The sequence below is a fragment of the Triticum aestivum genome, chromosome 2A (assembly GCF_018294505.1).
Source record: "Triticum aestivum cultivar Chinese Spring chromosome 2A, IWGSC CS RefSeq v2.1, whole genome shotgun sequence".
NCBI lineage: Eukaryota > Viridiplantae > Streptophyta > Magnoliopsida > Poales > Poaceae > Triticum > Triticum aestivum.
This window is the reverse complement of record NC_057797.1, coordinates 23,490,491-23,509,106: the sequence shown is the minus strand read 5'-3', so window position 1 is coordinate 23,509,106 and position 18,616 is coordinate 23,490,491. Positions and strand designations below refer to the sequence as shown.

The window sequence follows — 18,616 nt, the reverse complement described above, 5'->3', positions numbered from 1 at the left end:
AATAATTGTGAGTTTTGACTTGGTTTTGGGCCTGTCCAACCAAGTCAGGTCGAGGCCCATTAGGCTGGGCGCCTCACCCCTCCGTATAAGGAGTTGGGGCGCATTAGGTTTGGGGAGTTCAGAATTTTAGTCTAAAAACCGAGTTGTGTTTCTTGGGTGAAGCATCCCTCCGGGGACGGCGATGCCGTTTATCTAATAAAGATTGCTGCGGAGGTTCCTGTGTTCATCAAGGATTATCGTGCGTTGGTTTGAGGCGTGGTGATCTTCATCACGTTGCTTGCTGGATTTGTTTCCTCATCTTCAGGTTACGCGGATTACTCCCGTGATTAGAAGTTTTTCTATTTGATTGTCTTGTGGTGAAAGATCGGGCAAAAACTGTAGGATCATCACGTTGATCCTTATCATGTGGTATCAGATTACTGGGTTTATCACCGCAAGTTCGTCCTGTTGAGATTGATCTGCTGGCGTTTGCTCTAGCACTCCTAGATTGCTGAGGCTTTGAAGATCTGCTGTGGATTGTTGTTGGTGCCGCCAAGGAGGAGTTTGCACGTAGATTGAAGATCGGATCTGATTGATTTCCGTTTCACTTGCAACAAGATCGATTTCCTCTGTTCTCGGAATAAGTACAGGCGCCGACGACTTATATTTTCCGATCGATTGGACTGGATCCATTTCTGTGGTGCGTGAAGTTCGGGATCAAGCGACGGAAAGATTAAAAAAAATAGGAAAGGAACGGAGCAGCTGGGATTGCGCACGGATCACATCGTTTATTCGTTTCCGTGTTGGATCAAAATTTGTGGTTCGCATACGTTCGTGTGGAGTCTGGCCCATTAAAAAAATGGAGTTGTGTTGACATGGTTTAAAGCAGATCCAATCAGATTGGAATACAATTTTGATTTGGTTGGTACGTGAGTTCTGCTTACGCCAGCAAAGAAAAAAGTAAAGAAAAAATATCAGACCGGTTGAGCTGTAGCTGCGCGTACTTGGAGATATTTCCGGATCGGACTCGTTTCAAACAACATCAGATCAGACCGATAGTTTCCTTCGCAGTTTCAAAAAAAAACATAGAAAAAATATCAAATTGGACGATGCCTTCCGCATGGTTTTCTCGACTGGATGAGAACTCTAAGGATCGTGCTCGGACTCAGATATCTGATATACAAAAGATCTTTAAAGAGATGCAGGCGGAATTAAAAAAGCCTATTACAGTTTTTCCCGCGCATACTGTGCAGCCTTCCACGAGGGTAATTTTTAAGGACGCATCCGTGGTTCAGATAGATGATGTTAACGAGTCCGCGACAACACACACTGGTTCTAAGGAGGACAAGGCTGATGTTGACAAGATTTTGGCGGACGATGGTGTACCATTGATTGGGCTAAATGTGCAACTCAAGCGAGTACATGGTGATGCATGCATGACAGTTGATACTCCTAGATGTCAGCGTTGGAGTTTATTTCAGACTCAGTGTATGATTAAAGGTAAAGCATGTAAGTTGATGATTGATGGTGGTAGCTGTACTAATGGCATAAGCAAGGCAATGGTGGCATCATTGGGGTTGTCCACATGGCGTATTCCTGAACCTAAGTATCTTGAGTGGTTGAATAGTTGTGGTATGCTGAAGGTTACTCATAAAGTGCGTGTGCCATTTACAGTTGGTGAATATGTTGATGTGGTAGAATGTGATGTGTTTCCATTGGAGGTGTGTGGGCTGTTACTTGGACGTCCATGGCAGTATGATCGCAATGTTACACATGCTGGGAGAGCAAATACATATTCTTTTGTGCATGATGGCAAACAGCAGACTTTGAAGCCTATGAAGGATGATCAAATAAAGTCTGATGTGGAGCTGGTGGTACATAAGGAGAGGTTGTGCAAGGCTAAGCCGCCAAGGGTAGCTAAGCTGCAGCATGAGGAGCATGATGCACAGAGCGACATTGTTGATATTGCTTCAGCTATACCTGTAGATGACAAGCCTGTTGTTCTTGTTAGTGACAAGCCAGTTGAAGTACAACCTCTTTCTGATGAGAGGAAGGATGTTGCAGCATGTGTTACAATTCCAGTTTGTGTTGACACAGGTGTTCAGACTGATGATATTTGTGTTGATCATGTCCCAGTGCATGAGGTGCTTCGGGGTGACAAGCGCAGTTTTGTTAGCACACCTGTGAGGCGTTTTGTTGGAGCAGCAGCGCGAATGCACAAAGGCAAGGATGGACATGTTCGTCAGTTGTGTGGCCCAGGCATTACTCATCTTTTGCAGGGTAGTGCAAAGCAGGTTCATGTTCAGAAACAAAGGGCTCCAGCAAAGGTGGACGAGAAGAAGGTGGTGGCGCCTATGCCCAGGCGTGTGTGGAGAAGAAAGGCACCCACAGCTGAACCAAGTCGAGCAGACCAAGAGGGAGGATGTGGAGTGGTAGGCAGGCGAGACTTGAAGATGGCGAAGACGCGTGATGCTTTTGTTGATATCACGCCACCCTTTCCAGCAGACCCTCACGCGTCGAGGACAACGCTTTTTGAAGGGGGGGAGGATGATACGGGCACGACGGAGGAGGTGAAGCCCAATTTCAGGACTCCACCAAGCTAGGCGTGTCGTTGTTATTTTTAATAATTAGATTTTTAATAATTGTGAGTTTTGACTTGGTTTTGGGCCTGTCCAACCAAGTCAGGTCGAGGCCCATTAGGCTGGGCGCCTCACCCCTCCGTATAAGGAGTTGGGGCGCATTAGGTTTGGGGAGTTCAGAATTTTAGTCTAAAAACCGAGTTGTGTTTCTTGGGTGAAGCATCCCTCCGGGGACGGCGATGCCGTTTATCTAATAAAGATTGCTGCGGAGGTTCCTGTGTTCATCAAGGATTATCGTGCGTTGGTTTGAGGCGTGGTGATCTTCATCACGTTGCTTGCTGGATTTGTTTCCTCATCTTCAGGTTACGCGGATTACTCCCGTGATTAGAAGTTTTTCTATTTGATTGTCTTGCGGTGAAAGATCGGGCAAAAACTGTAGAATCATCACGTTGATCCTTATCAGCCTGACAGCAAGGAGCTGCACTCTACTGTGCAGCGCCTAATACTGAGGCGCCACAACTGTGCAGCGCCTGATATCTAGGCGCCGCACTACACTATGCAGCGCCTAACTGTAAGGAGCTGCACAGTAGAGTGCAGTGCCTAGCTCTAAGGAGCTACCCAAAAAGGTCAGCGATATGAAATATTTTCGAAAGCAGTTTAGTTTGTGAAATACTTTCGCTACGAGGTCAATTTTGTCAATTTTCCCGTATTGGCTAGGAAAAAAACAAAACGAATGAGCGAGGCCTCTCGTCGCTCTTGCTCGTCTCTCTCTCGATCCTCTCTCCACCCCTCGGCCGCCGGCCGATTCCAGCCGTTGCAGGCGGTCTCCGACGCCGCCCAACACTTCCTCGTGGTCTCCTCGATTCGGCCTATCTCCTCCATCCATTCGATTCGACGCTCGCCACCTCCTCCTGCGCCCGTGGCTAACCCTAGCGGCAACTGTCGCCGGCACCATGCGCCGTCTTGGACGCCGGCACGGCCCTTACGCCTCTTGCGCTCCTCCTCGACGCCTCTCCCACGTCACTGAGGCCGTCGAACACGAGGGCATGTACTCCCAGCCGCAGCGGTGCTTCTTGATCTGCGTCGTCTTCAAGGGCGCAGAGTGACGGAGGTCGGGTCCCCCCTCCTTCGCCGTGGTCGCGCGCAGGTAGAGGAGCCAGCCCCGTGTGGTTCTGCGCCAAGGTCAGCGATGGGGGACGCTCGGCCACCACCCCCTTCTCCGCCGTGGCCTGCCAAGGCCGGCAACCTGCTCGATCTTTTGCCCCAAATGCGGTTGAATCCCTTTCGAAAAACTACAAGATTTGGGCATAAAGCTAGTGCGAGGCATGAATGGATTTCACAAATTTCCATCAGTGAAAGGCCGTGTGTCATTAGATGGATTTGGTTTGGATACACTACTCTTTTAATACTCATGGTGGTATGGAGTTTTTAGATGGTACTTGTTCTTTGTTTAGGGCTTGCATGTGCATGTGGACATCAGGCAAAACATAATCTCTTAAAAAAGTGTCTTTGAATATTCTCAGCTGATGTAGTATCCGCACACGGTCAATTTGTTTTCAGTATCACCCATTTCTAACTTTGTAGTCATGTGTTGGCCCAATTTTTTATCCCTTTTGATGCTACCACTTGTGGTTCTTGATTGCCAGGGTGGTCCTTTTGGGGTGCAAATGACTAAAGGCTGATGCTTCATGATGAACACCATGAATCTGCATTTTTCAGTTCTGGTGGAACTTAGAACATCACATTGCAAGGACTGGATTTTGATTGATATAACCATACACTGCAGAGTACAGACTACAGATTAGGTGTTGGTATTGATTGGTAATGTATCTGGTGTTGTCTTCGATTGATGGTATTCACATTAATATTTCTGTCTTGGTGTACAGAACTCGTCGAAGATAATCCATGCCATCGCGTGGCATCGATCTCCATCGTCCTCATCCTATAGGAGCTAGCTGAGAGCAAGCTCGAACAGTTTGTCGTGGACAAACAAGAGTGAGACTAATAAGAGGCATATATTCGATGGCTACGGTGGGATGAATTCAGGAAGTCACTCGCAGACGTTAGGGAGATTGTATGCCTGGGAGAAGAAACTGTATGAAGAAGTTAAGGTGGGTTATTTATATCCCCTGGAGTAATTTGATCTTTCCTGTGATTGCATACGTATGCACAGAATACTTCATATCTTTCTTAGCAAGTTGCTATTGATCTATCCATGTTTAAGGCAACTAATTATTTGAAAAAGAATAACACCACCTTGAAATCAAAATGCATCTTGTATTTGGGTTTGTGTGTATTTAGTTAATAAGGCTAAGTTGAAGGTCTTGACATGGTCATACTACTGACAATGCTAGCTGTGATTTTTAAGCTGCTAAAAAGCAATGTGGTTAGTTTTCAATGCATTGTGATCATTTTCTATAGTCTCTTGTGCACAAGCATTTGTGTGTTCATGGTTTCCTAGCATATTATAAGAGCATGTATCTGTTGTATTGTGTATTGTATATATATGAAAAATGATTTGGTTTTGTACAGGCCATAGATCAAATTCGACAAGAGAAGAATTGTGTGCAGCTGAGGAACGAAGACGCCAAAGGTTCAGAGCTGCGTTGTGCTGGAAGAACCAGGACAAATGTAAGATACTTGTACACAAGGGTCTGGGTTTCTCTACGAGCAGCGGAATCGGTAGCTTGTTGAGGTGTTGCATGGGTAAGCTAATCTCATGTTTCGGGTGTAGGACTGATGATTGATGTAGTTTCACTTAATCAAAATACTGATGCCTTTTCCCTTCTCCGCGAGAGTTTTACGAGAACTAGGAAAGTAATGGTGGACTCTCATAAAGCACAGAGATAGATAATGTTTGAGGTGAATTCCTTCACCTGCTCTGCTTATGGGAAATTCTGCAACAATGCCCAGTGGCACGCCACTCTCAAGCTGGAGGTCGAGCTTAGCGACTGGAGGTCCTGCACTCCTGCTTCGCGAGCTACGTCAGTGCTCAGAAGGCATACATCAAAGCCCTTGACGCCTGGTTATCCAAGTTCATCCTGATGGACACCATCCGTTACTTACGGAGGATCTCCTTGATCGCGCCGGACAGAGCCGACGCGCCGCCCCTGGTGGTGATCTGCCACAAGTGGCACACCACACTGTCGATGACCAGATCCTCCTCACCACTGACTCCGGCATAGGTATTCCTCCCCTCTGCTCTCTCTCTCTCTCTCTCTCTCTCTCTCTCTCATGCCACTGGTTCCATCTCACATTAATAAAAAATGCTTACTAGTCCATTCTGCAACAATAAGATCCAGTCGCGTGTAATATGTCGATTCTCTTAGACTAAATTGTGAGCATACCAGACACTTATGTCGGTCTGGTTAACATATTATACACTCTTCACCAGATGTCCAAGAACGCGGAGTTTTAGAACATCTGCGCCCCGGCCGCGTTATCCTGTGCGTTGGCACAAGCTACTGAATCTCGAGATCCGCATCGGATGGAACCGGTTATGCAGATTGATTACCGTGGCAGATGCGTTCTTACGGGGCGCTGGCGCTCTACACGCACAGGCACAGGTAGCCTAGGCTGTCCACTTTTGTTCGCTTATGCCCACCAAGCATATGGACGCAGCCCGTGACTTGGTCAGACAAAACACCATCTATTAAGCTACACCTGATGGCAAATACATGTATTATTATTCTAACACATTTTGTGCAAGGCGCATCTCCATTTGTTTAGTGTATTTTGTCCCGTTTGTATCTGCAGTTTGTAACAACACTTTCAGACTGTCATTAGAACGGAACTTAATGCAGTGTATATCTGCATTTTGTATCAAAGGATTCAGAGTGCAAAAAGATCGAAACTTAGTGCCGTGTATATCTGATTTTTGGCACAATACACTTAGACAGCCATGAGACCGGAGTTTCCTACATGCACACGGCCATGTCATTTGCATCCCCATTCAGACAACCATTCTGCATTTTTGGACACTGCATGGTGACGAAGAAGGATGGACTTGAACTTAGTTCTTGCTATCTGCCTCCCTCCTGCGCCGGAGATTACACGCGGTGGTGCGCGTCCAGTTCTTCGGCCGCAGACCCGTACAACGGCTGATTCCCCTCCTCCTCCCTACTCAGCAACTGATACTGCAGCTACTCTGATCCGTTTCTTCTCCATGATTAATCTCAAAAGAATCCGCCGCACCCCCGCCGAGCATGCTCCTCGGAGAGAGCGCGACACACTGGCCGGCGGGGCGATATGTCAAGAGCGGCGGTGCCCGCTGCCGCCCGGCGCTGGATTTCCCCGGCGGCCCGCCCGTCCAGGCGCTGGATTTCCCCGGCGAACCAGAACCTCCTCCGTCGCGCTCAGGATCGGGTTCCCTCGGCCGCTCTGCCTCTGCTGGATCCCCCTCCCCCGCCGGCTAGCCTGCTCCTAGAGGAAAAGGAGGGGCGCATATTGACCAGAGTCACGGGCCGTGTCCTATAGCTGTTTGTCCTCGTTTGGAGCTGAACAGTACCCTACGCTATCTAGTAGGCAGATCACAGACAAAGGACCTGCTAACCCAATCGCTATAACCGTGGCCTGGCTATCTTACGGTAGCGGCTGGCACATATCGCGATGTGTATGTACGCACCAGATAAGCGGGCCGGGGCGCACCTGCTCTAAAATATATTTTCGCCCCTGAGGAGCAGCACCTGCTGAAACCTAGGATCTTCTTACTGTGCGGATCTCTCATTGTCTCCGCTAATTTGATTTGTTCCATGTGCCGATTGGTGGCCTTTGCTCCATCGGCCAGTCGTCGAACCGGTGGCAGAGGTAATATCTGTTGATGTAAGCATCCGACAGCTCTCACAACTTACAGCCACATGCCTTCTCATAGCATATACTGACAAGATCATTGGTTCTCTATTTTAGTTGGGCTGCAGGGTAAGAAAGAGAAGGGGTTTAGCTCAGGGCCCCTGTTGATGCTCATGCTCAGCGTCAAGAACAGTCAGGTTGGTTTGGTGTTCTTTCATGTGTTGAGACCTCACACTGGTAGAAAAAAAGGCTTCCATACGCCGCCATTAGTCCCCAAAAGAACCGAACCGCGACCAAAGGGGTCTTTAGTCGCGGTTCGGGAGAAGACCCGCGACCAACTACCTGGGCCCAGCGCGCTCGGTCGACAGCTGGCCGACGGGAGGGGTTTTAGTCCCGGTTGGCCAGGCCAACCAGGACTAAAGGTCCTCAGGCTGGCCCGAAGGCCTTTAGTCGCGGTTGGCCAGGCCAACCGGGATTAAAGGTTAGACCTTTAGTCCCGGTTGGTCTGGCCAACCGCGACTAAAGGGATAGACCTTTAGTCCCGGTTGGCCAGGCCAACCGGGATTAAAGGTTAGACCTTTAGTCCCGGTTGGTCTGGCCAACCGCGACTAAAGGGATTTGAGGCCTCATTTTCAAACTCTACCCCCCCCCCCTCCGGATCGCCTTTTTCAGTCTTAGAAAAAACAAAAGAAAATTATGGAAATGTCAAAAAAATAAAATAAAATAAGTTTTCCATGTGATATGTGGTCTAGTTGTTGGGAAAATTTGCAAATATGAATTTCGACTTTATTTGCAAAATCTCTCGAGAATTTGTAAAAATGGGCATAACTTTTGCATACTAACTCGGATGAAAAAGTTTTTTATATGAAAAATCATCTACTCGAAAAGTTACATCCGAATTTAACTGGGGGAACCCCGTTAAACATTTTTAGAATCTCCAAAAACCTAACAGAAAAAAAGATACGGGGCTTTTAAGTTCTGGAGAGGCAAAAAAATTCAAAAAATTTCAAATTGTGGTCAAACTGTGGTCAAACAATGGTCAAACTAATTATTGTAGAATATTAGTGTTACTAAATAATTATTTCAGTTTTTTTAAATTTTGGTCAAATCTGGTCAAACTGTGGTCAAAAAATGGTCAAACTAATTATTCCAGAAATATTAGTGTTACTAAATAATTACTGTTTTTTAAAATAATAGTTTCAAACTCAAACAGTGAAATGTGTCACTTCATGCTCAAGCTAAATACCTGAGGGTTAATAGAATTGACATCCTACTATTGTCAGGAAAACAACAAGTGCAGACTTGGAAACGAGGGAGAATAGAACCCGGAAGTTAAGCATGCTCAGGCTGGGGGAGTGGGAGGATGGGTGACCGTTCGGGAAGTTAGATGATTTGGAATGATGAGGGGTGATTAGAGATTAGAGGATAAATTGAGCAGTGATGAGGGGTGGTGATTAGAGATTAGAGGTTAAAATAATTCAGAAATTTGAAAATAAAAAAAATTGTAAAAATTCGCAAAAATATTTAAACCTGCGGAGGAGGCCTTTAGTCCCGGTTAGCCACGAGAACCGGGACTAAAGGTCCTCGGCCCCGACGGACCACGGGCGCCCACGTGGCGGGCCTTTAGTCCCGGTCAGCCACAAGAACCGGGACTAAAGACTTTTGTCGCGGTCCGGAAGAGCCGCGGCTAAAGGGGTGGGGGTCTTTAGTCGCGACCATTTAGTCCCGGTTGCATAGCCGGGGCTAAAGGCTGTTGCGAACCGGGACTAAAGGGCTTTTCTACCAGTGTCAGCTTAGCAAGGACCAGTTTTCTGCAGTACTACTCACTGTCTCTCTTCATATTTTTTGAATTGAATGCCTGTCGGAGTTTCTCCTGCTTTTGCTGGCTAGAAATCTAATCAACTTAGTTGCATGTTGAACTGTAATTTCGTGGATTGCCTTTAATTTGGTGTTGATGCATTGCGTTCTGTCCTCTTAGCTAGTATGCAAAAGTTAAGTGCACCGTCACGCAATAATGAGCAACTAACCATGGTTTAGGAAGTTTCAAGAGGTTCAGAAAGCTTATGAGGTACTTGATTTTTGTGCAGCGTGGATGCTCAATTTGAGGATGTATATCTTTGAATAGTACTGATACATACATTTTTGCCTCTTCTCTGTAGACTTTGAAGAATGGAGAAAAAAGAACGCTCTATGATCAGTCTATATTCCTTTTGACTGCCAATGGCCGTTTCTTTCTGTATGTTCATGAGTTACAAAGAATTATATAGATTGAAACTTAAGATAATTAGACAACAGTACATTTTGAGTATAATTTGGATAGGACAGAGGAGGAGGTTAATTCCATTTCTTCTATTTATGGAATGATGTACGGAAAAGTCGTCTTCCCGGTATTTGTGTTTCGGAAATGCCCTCTTACCATTGTTTTGGGTACCGAGCGAGATATTCGGATACCGGGCGGTATCCGCGTTTCTCGTCACCCCACGAGAAATCTATGTACCGAGCAAAAAAAACGAAACATTTTGAAAATTTTGAATTTGAATGTTCAGCATATGGTTAAATAGGGCTGAAACTCTTTTGAAAGACAGAGTCATCGGTGGTGTACTGGTAAGCGCCAGCTTCCTCATCGATTCTCGTTGGTGCAGGTTCGAGTAGCGCTCTTCCCCTTTTTTTGCACCTTTTTTCAGTGTGAAAAGAGATGGGCAAAAAAATATGGCCTCGGCGGGATTCGAACACCGTCCAACCGAAGGCAACTAGTAGCATAGATAGCACTAACCAACACGCCACAATGCGTTTGCTGATGAATTAGTTTTCATTTTTAACATATAGTAAGACAAAAAGAATTCAAATCCAAATTTGAATTTAAAATTTCGTACGAAATTTCAACGGTATTTCGCGGTTACCGCGGTAACCGCAATTTACGGTGCCCCGCGAGAAAAAATGTCTGCCCGGGATCCAAATCCTTGCCTCTTACATGTTATTTTACTTCTAGTCCAACAGGTAGCTGCTCGTGATCGATGCGCTTACTATTACTGTTTTTCGTGTTCGATTCTCTCGCAGAAGGGGTTGCAAGTTTGAGTACCTTCTCAAAGTATGCTACTGAATCTATCTATGGTAAGTCTGCAACCTAGAACTAACATCTTGTTCCTGCCTACTACATGTACAATGCTTTCATCAAGAATAATTATGTCCTACGCGGTAGAATGCCCTTACACTTTCAGGATTAGCAGTAGCTAGAGAAATATAAATATCAGGTAGCTTGACTACTTTGACACATAGGTGAGATTAAAAAAATACAACTGCTGAAACTCTTTATGTGCTATACGAGGACGTATTCAGTTCCTTTGGATTGCATGGTAAACACATCTCTTGTTTCGGAATAACATGATCATTCTTTATGAAGTGCTTCATAGGGATAATCTAGAAACAGAGGGAGAGGAACTGGCTCCGCTCTCCCATGCAGCCACACCAACGTCACCTTGAGGGAGGAGTGGGTGGGAGGAGAAGGCGGCGCCAGCGATTTCACTATGTGATCTGCCTCGACGCGTCAGGCGACAAATTGGTCCGGTCAAAATGTCAAGGTCACAACGGCTCATCTACGTGCCGCATACTCTTTCCTCCGGCGTCTACGGCGACGACCGCTACTTCTGCGACGCCCATGAGAGTGACGTGGTCTGAATCGAGGGCTATTATAATGGCATGGATGAGTAGCTGCTCGAGCAGGCGATGATGAAGGCGAGCGTCGACTCGGTGGGGGGGTGGCGGATGGAGGTGAGGATGCCGGGGTGAACATGAAAGCTGATGAATTCATTGCAAAGTTCTACGCATAGATGAAACTGCAGCGGCAAGCATCATTGGAGCATCTGCTAGATACAGTGTTTAGATTGTTTGTTTATTTGCTGAGTTTGATTCACTTTTGGAGAAGCCACTGGATGTGTAATTGTAGCATGTAGCCAACTATAATTACTGAGGATGTTGATCAACTTTTATCTCTGTAATGAATTTCGCCCTACATCGTTGTCCTTTATCTCTGTAGCCACTGGATGCTAATTAACGAAAAAGGGTTTCCCCGCTTTATATTATAAAGCATACCACCAACAACAACCAACATCCACAAGTTCAAGGTTCACGAGCAACAAGAAAAAATAAAACAAGAGTCTGGCTGGGGGCCCAGCACAACAAACCCCAAAGATAAATAGCTAGCTAATCAGGCTCCGGAGGCGGAGGGGGGAGCGGCGGCGTGAGAGAGAGGGCGGTGGAGCAGAGCCCGGCGATGATGGTGGTGATCTCGTCCCGATGGCGCCGCTTGCTAAGCGGCCGCCGGAGCTGCATCGAGGTTACGAGCTGCCGCCCGATGAAGAGCCTTCTCCATCGCGTTGGGTGGTGTAAATTAATGTGATAGGAGGTGAAATATAAGAGCAACAATTGTATAGGTATGCATACTCACTACTATATCTAACATGCAAGGACGCTGAGAAAATGAGAAGATAATAGGACCAGAAGTAGAGTACGTGAAAGGTAACTCATGGCCGTTGCAAAGTGACGTGTAAGGATACTGAGAAATGAAAATAAACTAGGAGCTCAAGTAGAATACGTGGAAAAAGTGACTCGTGACCGTTGCAAAGTGAGCGAAGGCTCATTTTTTTACGGTTCATTGGTAAATATTTTATTGCAATATAATTTGCGCACGCCCGAGCTCACCCTTGAATCAAGCAGCGTGTGTGGTATCCCGTCACACTTTTTTTTCTTGGAAAAGGGGTATATCCCGGCCTCTGTATCACGTGATGAACACAACCATTTTATTAGTGAAAAATGTTCAAGTAAATGAGTATCAGTTAGTGTAGTAAATGAAAAGTAAACACGATCACAACTGGTCTGACCCGAGATTACATAGCACATCCATATAATCTACGAGTGGCTTGCCAGCCAAACTGGTTGATTAAACCATGCGCAACTGTTCCCAGCCGGCTGCACCCAGAGACCATAAGATCTCGCACCTCCACATGTCGCAGTGATGCCACTTATGGATTGAAGTTGTAGCCCTGTAGATAACCTGCAGGAAATTTGGACTAGATGATCTATTAAAAACTCATCCATTTCGGCAATTCTATATTGCCCAGAGAATGGCACAAACTCCCACATGGATTTGGCTCTTCAACTTATGATGAATACCACCTAACCAGTTTCCAAACAAATTTGCAATTCGAGGTGCTAAATTGTATGTAGCATGAACCGTGCGCCAGATCAAGGTAGCAAATGAACATGAAAAAAATAAAAGATGAATTGTTTTCTCCTTATCACAAAAGCAACATTTTTTGCTACCATGTCAGTTACATTTAACAAGGTTATCTTTTGGTAAGAACTACCTCCCTCTAGAAAAAACACATGGAAAATTTGATCTTGGAAGGAACCTCCATTTTCCAAATATGTTTTCTGCGAAAAATAGGTCCATAATCCATAAGACCCACATACATGGACTTCACAGTGAAGGTACCATTAGCGGTTAACCTCCACTTGAACGAATTTGGCATGTGTGTTAGATTGATCGACATCAACCTAGAAACCAAATCGATCCACTTAGTCCATTTGTTACCTAGTAAAGCCCTGCAAAATTGGATGTTCAAAGGGCGAGCCCCAAGAACATAAGACACCAAATCCTCTTTTCTGAATAGAATATTATAAAGGGTCGGATATTGTAGAGCTAATGTAGTGTCACCCAACCAGGTGTCTTCCTAGAAACACATCAACTGGCCGTCACCAACCTTAAATGAACCTCTCTTAAAAAAAGATAACTTTACCTTCATCAAGCCCCTCTAGAATGGTGAATCGACACGCTTAGCATCTACTTGAGATAACGTTTTGGAGTTCATGTATTTGTTATGCAACAACTCTTGCGAAACACCTTCCTCATTAAGTAACTTAATACAACCAATTTGCTTAGTGAGAACTTGTTTTTGATTTTGATGTTTTCAATGCCCCAACCCACCTTGATCCTCGGGCCTACACAAAATGTTTCATTTATCAAGTCTTTACTTTCTCTTCTGCTCCTGTTTATGATAATGCAGACCCTGGACATGCTGGGCCAAAGGAGGAATGAGTACTGCTAGCCAAAGAACTAGTTGTAGTAAGATTCTCATATAGAATGGTTGATCGGTCTAATATTTTTTCCAGGACTTAGTGATACTAGGCTAAGAGATTGAGAACACCTGGGCAGACTTTAACTCTGAGATCAATGAGAGCGGCAGACATCTTCTTCCTAACACCTCTCATCCCCACGACAACAATTAGAGTTGCACCCATTACCGCACAGACTAGTCATATAGCTGTGCACACACAATTATCCATACCACTGCTTCACACTTCGGGCGCTTATATAGAAGGATGCAAAGAAGTGAGAAAAAGACAACACATTGTAAATATCAGGTTGTGAGGCAATTAGTGGGTGGTGTAAATCAAGGATCTCTTTGCCAGACAAGTGGTGGGTGGTGTAAATTAAGGTGATAGGAGGTGAAATATGAGAGCCACAATTGTATAGATATGTATACTCACTAAGTCACTATTATATGTAACGTGTACGGATACAGAGAAATGAGAAGAAACTAGGACTAGAGGAAGACCACACTCCTTCAACTCTTAAGAGGCCGTGATGCCAAGTGGTCAACCACTTATGTCACGACATCCGTCTTCCGCGCCGAAGAAGCCCCACTGCCTTGGATCGTAGGATTTCATGTACCGTTGCAGACATAATTGCTTACCCCTGAGAACACATGAACAAGACCAACAGGTTGACGGGGAGAGGACGTCAAGCACAACGACCTCACCTCGCAAAGCAAAACCTCAGACCTCGTCACCGCTTCCGGCAAAGACCATGACCATCGCGAGCTGTTGACAGAGAACACCACTAAAGACATACCAGCTGAAATTTTATTTATATTTGCAGCATTACATAAATTTCCTTCTAGTTCATGCTTGTGTGACTTACTTGAAGCCACACTATGTGATCTGTTTAACCTACTGACTCTGGATGTTTCTGCGGTCCTTTCAGGAAATGCTATTGGTAGGGCTAGGGTTCCTACCAGCCCTACTCCGTAGGTTATACGGGCAGGACAGCGAGGGTTGAGGGCGAGGGCGGCGGCTCCGGCGTGTTGGCGCTGTCGCGAGGAGGGAGAGGGGCGGCGCGGCTAGGGCAAGGCGCGGCTAGGGTTTCCGGCTCCTCTGGAGCCGGGCAATATGATAGAACTATCTTTATTGCTTCCTCTCAAAACGATGTCTTACATGAGTATTTATAACTTTAGCCTAAGATAACTTTCCTAAGATAACTTGCCTAAGATAACTTGTGGGCCAAGCCCCTAATACTAATGCCCAGTGGGCCTCTTCCTAGAATAGACCAGGCCGGTCATAACATCTCTCCCCGCCTGCGCAAACAGCTCGTCCTCGAGCTGAAAGTCCGGATAGTGTTGACGGAAATCTTCACGCTGCTCCCAAGTAGCCTCCTCCTCCGGAAGGCCCGTCCACTGAATGAGGACGTACCAGACGCTACGACGAAGTTGGGCCTGCAACACCTTTGCTGGCTCTGGAAGAATGCGACCATCGTCGGTGGGAGGAAGCGCCGGAGGAGCCGCTGGTGGCTCGCCACGGAAAGGTTTGAGCAGCCCCACATGGAACACGTCGTGGATGCGGGCGCGGGCTGGAAGCTGAAGACGATAGGCCACCTTCCCAATGCGCTCCATGACAGGGAAGGGCCCGGCGTAGCGAGGACCCAGCTTGCGCTTCGCGCGCGGGTCCAGTGACTGCGTAGAGCGATGGAGAAGACGCAGCCACACCCAGTCACCGACTGCAAACTCCGTCTCACGATGATGATCGTCGTAGTAGTACTTGGCCGTCTGCTGGGCCTGAAGAAGACGCTGACGAACCTCAGCCAGCATCTCATCCCGGGTGCGGATAAGGTCGCCCGCAACCGCCGTCCGAGCCGTCTCCGGGTCGACCGGAAGTATAGGCGGGGGTGGGCGACCATAGACCACCTCAAATGGCGTTGCACGTAGGGCGGAGTGATAAAAAGTATTGTTGCAGTACTCCGCCCAAGAGAGCCAGTCCACCCAAGCGCGAGGCCGATCACCTGTCACACAACGCAAATACATGGCAATGACCTTGTTAACCACCTCAGACTGACCGTCCGTCTGAGGATGGAACGCCGTACTCAGGCGGAGCTGGACACCCGCCATCCTGAAGAGGTCGCGCCAGACATGGCCCGTGAAGACGGGGTCCCGATCACTGACGATCGAGGTCGGGAACCCGTGTAGACGGACGATGCCGTCGAAGAAGGCCCGTGCCACGGACGCCGCCGTGTATGGATGGCCGAGCGCGATGAAGTGGGCGTACTTAGAGAAGCGATCGACCACCGTGAGGATGACCGACTTGCCCCCCACCTTGGGAAGGCCCTCGATGAAGTCCATGGAGATATCCGCCCAAACCTGAGACGGCACCTCCAAGGGCTGAAGGAGCCCTGCCGGCCTCAGGGTCTCTGTCTTGTTGCGCTGGCACGTCTGACAAGATCGAACCCAGTCGCGGACCAGGGCGCGATCGCCAGGGATGTAGAAGTCGGCGCGAAGACGATGGAGGGTTTTCTGCACACCCTCATGGCCCACCGAATGGGCGAGCTGCAACACCTGGTGACGGAGATCATCATGCGCTGGAACAAAGATCCGGCGCCCATGAAGGAGTAGTCCGTCAGAGTAGCGCCAAGGCTCCTCCAAGTCGCCGCCCGCGAGTTGCTGTTGAAGAAGTGTGGCATCATCTGCCGTCGCCGTGGCACGTCGAATGTCGGCGAAGAGACCGAATGATGGACCAGAGCGGATGCACAGGGCCGTCCCGTCGGATGCGTCGGCGGGTGGTGCAAGGTCGGAATCGCGCCGGGAGAGAGCGTCGGCCACGGTGTTAAGACGACCCGGCCGATACTCGACGGAGAAGTCGAAGCCGAAGAGCTTGCTGATCCACTGGTGCTGCGGAACGGTTGACAGGCGTTGATCCAGCAAGAACTTCAGACTGTAGTGGTCCGTGCGAATATGGAAGGTCCGCCCCCACAAGTATGGCCGCCAATGACGCACAGCCTGGACAAGACCAATGAGCTCCCGCTCGTAAGCTGCCAGCTTAAGATGGAGCTGAGCAAAAGGCCGGTTGAAGAAGGCGAGGGGCCCATTGCCCTGATGAAGGACGGCACCGAACCCGGCGCCCGAGGCGTCGCAATCCACCACGAACGGGCGGTCGAAGTCGGGCATCTGGAGGACGGGGCCCGTCGTGAGGGCGCCCTTGAGGGCCTCGAACGCCGTCGTCGCCTCATCATCCCAAGCGAAGGCGTCGCGGCGAAGCAACCGCGTGAGGGGCGCCGCAATGAGTCCGAATTCCCGGATAAATTTCCGGTAGTAGCCGGCGAGTCCGAGGAATCCGCGGAGAGCCCGCAGCGAGTGAGGCGTTGGCCAGGCGGAGACGTCCGCCACCTTATCGGCGTCCATAGCCACCCCGTCGGCGGAGATGACATGGCCGAGGTAGGCGACGGTAGGTGTCCCGAACGAGCACTTCGAGCGCTTAAGGTGGAGGTGGTGCGCCCGAAGCTCGTTGAAGACGATGGCGACGTGCTGTAGGTGCTCTGCCCAGGATGTACTGTAGATCAGAATATCATCAAAGAAAACGAGCACAAACCGGCGTAAGTAGGGCCGGAGGACGTCGTTCATCAGAGCCTGGAAGGTTGCTGGAGCGTTGGTGAGGCCAAAGGGCATCACTAAGAACTCGAAGTGGCCGTGATGAGTCCGGAACGCCGTCTTGGCGATGTCATCAGGGTGCATGCGCACCTGGTGGTACCCTGACCGGAGGTCGAGCTTGGTGAAGAAGCGCGCCCCGTGGAGTTCATCCAAGAGCTCGTCGACCACTGGAATAGGGAACTTATCCTTGAGTGTGACAGCATTAAGGGCACGGTAGTCGATGCAGAAACGCCATGTGCCGTCTGACTTGCGGACGAGAAGCACCGGCGCGGTAAACGGCGAAGTGGATAGCCGGATGATTCCCGCCGCGAGCATGAGCGCACATTGTCGCTCCAACTCATCCTTCTGCAACTGTGGATAGCGGTAAGGCCGAACGGCCATCGGTGCAGAACCTGGCAGAAGATGGATACGATGATCATATGCGCGGGCGGGCGGCAGCCCCTGTGGCTCGGTGAAGATGTCACCATGCTGCTGTAGGAGGCTCTCCAAGAGCGGATGCTCAGCTGTGGTGGTGGTCGCGGCGAGCTGGAGTGGAGGGGTGGGTGCCGCACCCCCAACGCCGGCCCACTGAATGCGGCGGCCCATCCGCCAGAAAGTCATCGTCAACGCGTCAAAATCCCAGAGAATAGGACCAAGAGTGCGCAAGTAGTCGACGCCGAGGATGAAGTCGAAGCAGCCCAAGTCGATGCCGGCGCAGGTGATGGTGAAGTGCTCGTTGCCGATAGTAATGGGCACGTCGCGGGCGAGGCCGTGGCAGCGGAGACGGTCCCCGTTAGCGACGGTGACTCGCAACTGTTCCCCGCCGGTTGGTTGTAATGCAAGGCGCCTCATGGTGGTTTCTGGCAAGAAGTTATGCGTGGACCCTGTGTCCACCAGGGCCACCAGACGCTCGCCCTGGATCATGACCGGTAAGAGCATCGTCCGTTCGTCACGGATGCCGGCGAGCGCGTGTAGGGACACCACAAGGGCGGTGGCCGGGGCGGGCGCGGGTGCCGCGGGGTGCTCCGCAAGGGCTGGGGCAAGGCCATCCTCCAGTGGCTCCTCCTCAGGCTCGTCGGTCGTCTCCAAGTAGAAGAGGCGGGGACAGACATGACCTGGCGCATAGGGCGCATCACAGTTGAAGCACAAACCCAGTCGCCGGCGTTCCAGCTGTTCCGCCTGGGTGAGGCGCCTGAATGGCCGCGTCGGCGCCGGGCCAGCTGCCGGAACGGCTGCCGGAACGACTGCAGATGACGCTGGTGCGGCCGGAGCTGGCCGGGGCAGCTGTCGGCCCCCACGTGGCGCCGATGGACGTGTCACAGCCTGGGCGCGCTGCTCGAACACCCGGGCATAATACATGGCCGTCTGAAGGTCTTGGGGCCCCTTCATCTCGACGTCCACGCGGATGTGGTCGGGAAGGCCGCCGATGAAAAGCTCCGCCCGTTGTAAGGCCGTCACACCAGGTGCGTGGCATGCCAGGGCCTGGAAGCGATCGGCGAAGTCCTGCACCGTGGAGGTGAACGGCAGACGGCCCAACTC

At 49.2% G+C, this 18,616-nt stretch overlaps 1 long non-coding RNA gene across 1 annotated transcript; it reads left to right on the top strand.

Annotated features, from left to right (window-relative positions):
- The first annotated feature begins 3,282 nt into the window (after positions 1-3,282).
- Positions 3,283-6,578, top strand: LOC123184409 (uncharacterized). The gene is made up of 4 exons (XR_006492965.1): positions 3,283-4,363; positions 4,445-4,669; positions 5,091-5,743; positions 5,953-6,578. It is a non-coding gene; the product is annotated as an uncharacterized lncRNA (long non-coding RNA).
- Positions 6,579-18,616: the final 12,038 nt, after the last annotated feature.